The sequence below is a fragment of the Sebastes umbrosus genome, chromosome 16 (genome assembly GCF_015220745.1).
Source record: "Sebastes umbrosus isolate fSebUmb1 chromosome 16, fSebUmb1.pri, whole genome shotgun sequence".
Taxonomy (NCBI): Eukaryota; Metazoa; Chordata; class Actinopteri; order Perciformes; family Sebastidae; genus Sebastes; species Sebastes umbrosus.
The window spans coordinates 14708178-14714177 of record NC_051284.1 but is presented as its reverse complement, the minus strand read 5'-3'; positions in this window follow the sequence as shown (position 1 = coordinate 14714177).

Genomic DNA, 6000 nt, shown 5'->3' with positions numbered 1-6000 from the left:
TGATTGGCATATTGATATTATTCCCTTAACACTGCATTACTGACAATTCTTCTCTCCCTTACTTTTCTAATTACGAAAGACAACATAAGATTGACTCCAGTAAGATCTTTTATGTTTTCATAAAGAACATTTTTAAACAACATTTTTATTAATTGCATTTTATAAATGTTTCTCTTTGTTGTTTAATTGCACAACTTAGTTCGTGAACTGCTGAACCTATAAACGTCAGCTGTCCCTCATGGCACATTCTTAATTCTGTTAATAATGCAGACATTGATGATTTATATGCATTCCTTTTATTGAAAACGTTTGAAAATATGTTGAGACAAATGCTTCACCGATCTGATACGGATGACTTCACATCTGCTGGCTTTCAAAGGCTTTGAAGTGATTGAACTCACTGAGGTCACATAGCTTATCTTCACAGATGCCTGTGATATGATATTCTTGATTTTTGGATAATTATAAATATGTAATTTAAGCATTTGCAGAGATTTTGTTCTAAATAAAAACACAAAAACAATCAAATCAGCTGGACAGACAATGTCTGCACATAACTGACCTTAAAAAAATCCTGTATGCTCCAAATCTCAAACTGGTGCACTGTAACAGATGTTTCTGATTACAGTATGGTGCAGTGTACAGTTTCCTATTTTCTTCTTGCCGTTAAATGTAAATCAATAAGCACCAAACAGCATGATATCTTCCATGAGCCAGTTCATGGGAGTGACCACGTCTTGTTAACTTTTTTCACTTACAGTATTTCCCATATCTCAAGAGACTCGCTCTTGGCTTGCATGCATCACATCATGTCAGATACCATCTGCTTTGGACAAGACAATGAATGTAGTATTTTACTTCCTATCTGTCTGCATCTTTGAAATTACAAAGTGCTCTCATTTCTTCTTCTGCTCCACTTTCCTCAGCTTCCATCTCATTTCCACAGCAGGAGAAAAATATGCATCAACTGTCAATTTGTGCCTTCTTTGGGTTTAGAATATGCACATAAGAAAAAACACAGAAACAGGAACAGGGAAGATCAATTCCCCTTTGCTTCTCCATTCAGAAATCCAATTTGTTAATTAAAGTTTGATGATTCCTGCAGTGGCACTCTGTCTCAGATGTACAACTCAGCAGTGTGAACTATATTTCATGAGTACTTATTTCCCATGCTGTATAGTTTCTGATGCCTCCCAGCTGTTCAACATCTGCAGATTTGTGTTTCCTGCCCAGTGTAAAAAGGTCTGTCTATTCATGAGCGCATTTCCCATGCTTGCGTGCTCAGCCTGATCCTGTTGCTTCCACGCTCTGCACCCTGTCCTCGAGGCCTGTAATCTGATCCTGGACCCGACAGAGTGCACGACACAGATCTTGTAGCTCACTGTCCACAGTGCCACAAGGCACACTGCCTAATAGTTACATGCTGCCCCCCCCCCCCCCCCCCCCCCCGCGTTGCTGCAAATCCCTTGTCACTATAGACAGAAGATGAACAGCAGTGTACAGGCTCCTCAAATTAAGTTGGCATTTCCTTCAGTGACTTCTTCACATTGATAAGAGCCTTCCCAGGGGACACAGGGGGCCGAGTGTGGAGAGGAAGGGGAGCACCAGCGTAATTGCTGATATCACGTGAGTGTGTAAAAACCACTTGCCAGAACCCATTAGTTCGAGTTTATCTGTTATGTGGAAGACCGTAGAGAGCTCGATCCCTCGGGATGGCGAGCCCCTTACCCCCTCTAACCTCGCCCCCGGCACAGCCATAAAGCTGCGGGGGATGTCTGCGGTGAAAGTGGACAAAGTCACGACAGAGTGGACCCAGATTCATTCTGGTCACAGTGTGGGAATATGTCCTCTCAGGAAGAAGCAGGAATAATAAGAAGCGGAGGAAAACCACGGGGAAGAGGACAAGGGGGAGGGGGAATCACTTGTAACTGCGCCATCAAAGGCCGTAGATGTGGGACTGCTCCTTCCCTCCAGTTCCCCTGGTAAAGAGACAGGGGAACCCCCTTTGGTTTGAGTCCTAGCGTTGAATTCCAAATAATGGCCCATTTAGTCTCCTGCCATACCATTTCGTCTCCAGGCCACCCCGCATATACATTACCGCATGTTATGACCACACTGTCACAGTTTCCCATAAATCACCAGCACTCATCCGCTGTGTGATTAATCTCTCCATCTGCAGCGTGCTGGCTGTGCAGGTGCCTGTGGGCTGGTGTTTCTTTACAGCCAGGTGTAGTGGTGTGCGAATGGAGAGACCCCAGAGGTTAGACAGTGGAACATTAGAGCAGAGTGGCAATTGTTCGGATCCAAAATATGTCAAAATGATAGATGAGTTTGCTACTAAGTGCTTGCTTTTGTACGTTGGGAAAATACAGGATCAGGTGTAAACAAAAGACTGTGATTCTTCTCTGATCACGGGCACAAAGACGCCTAATGATTGTCAAGGTCTTGTATTCATATTTGACAAATTATGAAATCCTCCCGTGGTAGTTAATATCATCTGTCTGGTGGTTTTCCTATCTCTAAAGCTCCAATGTGTCACTCACTGTTTCTTGTGAAGTTATACAGTAGATCCAACTTGAGAGTGAGGGTCAAACCCACCTAAAGTCACTTTATGGTCCATTTGTAATGATAGCTAACATGCCATAAAAATCAAAACTATACCCCTGACACCCCCTACTATCTGAAAGCTGAAAATTGATTGTTGGTGAGGGAATATTTGTCCTTATCTATGAGTGCTAACCCCCGAGTTTGTGCATTTGAGGGTGTTTTATTTTGAATTTAGATGTCAAAATATATTGTCTGCAAGCAACTGGAATCATCTATAATCAGATTCCTAATCAGGATCGTTTTTTGTTCATTCTTCAGCTGATTTAAAAGCCCAGCTAGAGTGCAGTTGTGCACTGTTAACTATATCATGTATGAGAAGAGATAATGTGTCATTTACTATAAACTCATTTTTTACCAGTAGCCTAGTTTATCTGTCTTTACGTGTGTTTTGGGGTATTATACACTATTTACAAATGATAAGCCTAATTAATGAGGGTGTGTCTGTGTCTGATGTGAACATGCACATACCATTCTAGCAATCAATCCTGCTGATATGAAAGCACTCAGTAGGCCTACTTCCTGAACACAGCCTTCAAACCCTCATCGGCACCACTTTGTCATGTGTGTGTGTGTGTGTGTGTGTGTGTGTGTGTGTGTGTGTCTGCCATCAAGCCACCACTAGCCTCCTTTTAATCCCGAGGTCATTCAGGTCTGCTTAAACATGGAGCCGCAGAATGTAAACACAGCCTTATTAACACTCAGTAATCTTCGTCAGTAACCTTCAACCATGACTCAGGCTTTAGCCTCAGATGTGCATTGTGCTTTGCTCATTATATACCATGGGACAGGAATGTAAAGTTTACATTTCTCTAGATTTTATTAGTTTGATTTTTAATTGACATTGACACATTTTGTTGCTTCACACTGCATTGACATAAAACTCATTAAAATTCATTACATTTTTTTTTTTTTTAAATTACTGTATTTCAAAAGGAATTTGAATGACTAAGCATTAGTGAAGAGATGGTTGCAGTACATTTAGGCCTAATAGAAGATGGTCTATTTAAAGAAGAAAACATGAGATTTCTAGCTATCAGAATACATAAACCAACTGTATGTTGTCCAAACTATGTCATATTATGAAGTATTTTAACAATAAAGACGTACAAATACCCTTCTTAGAATATAAGGACACGTTGTGTTCAAAAGATCAGGGATAATTTTCTTGTCGGTCTACAATAGCATGTTTGGTATCGCTGGAAAGTAGAAATTCCGAGCTTTCTAAAGCAACTAACAACTAATTAACGGGGAAACGAAGCAGTCATACTTCTCATTTTACAGTCACACTGACATCTATGTTCTTGACAAAATATTTCACCAATGCATAAACTATTTTCACCAAAAACGGCAGATGTTAGTTACTTACAGTTGTGCGGTGAAGTTTGGGCCGACAGGAAGTCAGAGTGATCAGCCTCAGGAAGGAGCCAGCAGCCGGACTGTACTGTTTGTGGCCACCTGGTGGAGATCTTCAGTCATATATGAATATTGGTCAATATTCATTGTGTTTATTATTATTTCAGTGTTTTGGGGAAATTTATGTTGTTTGTAACATATGGCTATATATGGAAATAAATAGTGATTTTGAGGTAATACTCATGTAAACATGGAGACCGCCTGAGTATATCTTTATAAATGGTATCATAAATGGTGCATTTTAATGAATTTTCATCAAATTTACAGTTCCAGTTGTAGTAAAGAGTAGGAGTATACATTCAGTTGCATCATTGGATCTTGGTTATAATGGTGATATTGCCTTTGGAATTTTGATTATATATTTTGATGATAAAAAATCATATTTTTTCCTTTATTGCATCTCCATTTACTCTGGAATGGTAATATAAATAGGTTTACTTACAATGGATTCATATTCCATAGCTTTTTACCTTTCAAAGGAGACCAGAAATATGTATATATGTCTTATGGTTGAGGAGCTATTCCTGATTCATTTTGGGTATGTTATTTTAGAATTTTTTTCCTAGGGCTAGGGCATAAGAGGTTATTGGAAAGTAACCGATTATAAGGTTTGCAAATAAGATGTTCCCTGATGTTCTGCTGAAAACTGAAGACTGTTGTCCCAAATTCTCTCCTAAAACTTTCCCCAAATGCTCAGGTTCATGTCTACTAATACACACTAGTTGTCATATGACTAAGTTAAAAAAAGTACTGCACCAATTTAGCATTGCACTCACTATTACATGGTTGGACTCACGATGGAGAGTTTTTTTTTAAGTATCAAAATCGATGCAACAGAACCAGTGAGTTTTGTTTACTGTCAGGGATTGTACTGAACAAGATATTTATCCCCAAGGGTTGCTCTTGTTTGATTGCTCTCCTCAGCTACTGAGCAGCATCGCAGACGCCTGCAGGGATTCAGTATCTTGCTCAAGGACACTTCATGAGGTGAAATTCATGTTAAATTGGGGGCTTTAACCTTGGTGCTTTGGTTTAGGGATGATCTTTCTAACCATCCTGGAATCCTAGTTGCCTAAACAATCTCATACCAAAAACATTATCTTGGATGATGGCACGGCAACTTGGACATTTAACAGGCATCCATATAAGCCTTATATCTCATCCCTTTGCCCTCCCACCTCAGGATAGTCAGTTAGTCTCATCTCCACTGGGAGCTCCTGTTCCTCCTCTTGCTGATCTGTTTACAGACCACGACCAAGCACCCGGTGACTGGCCCACAGTTCATCTCTATCTGTTTACGCTGTAAACCAGAGTATGCACGTCAGAACTGAGCCACAAGAGCGAAAGGATTGGGCTCTAGGGAAGCCAAAGCCAGGGCCCGGGGGAGCTGCAGGTGCATGAGGCGGAGCGTAAGAGTCTGAGTATTTATGATGAAAGTACCAACTCCAGACTCCATGATGAGAAGAATAGTCAGAGCGATTTGATCTCCATGATTCCTCTTCCTGCCACAAGTCAGGGGTCACACCCTACATCAACGCTGGGAACAAGTGAGTAAAGTCAAAGTATCCTCAGTTCACCTAGAAAAGCCAGCTATCCGGCACTTGTCCATCTTAAGTGGGAATAGCCAGAACATGACGTTTTTATCAAATCTCCTTGTTTGTGTTTTTCCATGAGAAAGTTGCGAGCTCTTGGATCGGCTCCATGTGCTCACAGCTCTGTACCTAATGCAGTGCCTCCCACAAAAAGGGACTCCTTCGTCATGTGATCGGGTTCGGGGACAGCCACCCTTCCCATGGTGCTCATGTTCCTCCCCATGTCCCCGGGGGGACGGAGGGCCAGGTTTGACTGACTGAGGGAGGGAGACAGACGCAGGGTCGGTGCGACAGCACGAGAGCGAGACAGAAAAAGAGACATCTGCTTCTCATCTCGATGGGAAAATTCCCCCGATCCTGGAGATTAGGATGGAGTCCCCCAGACAGA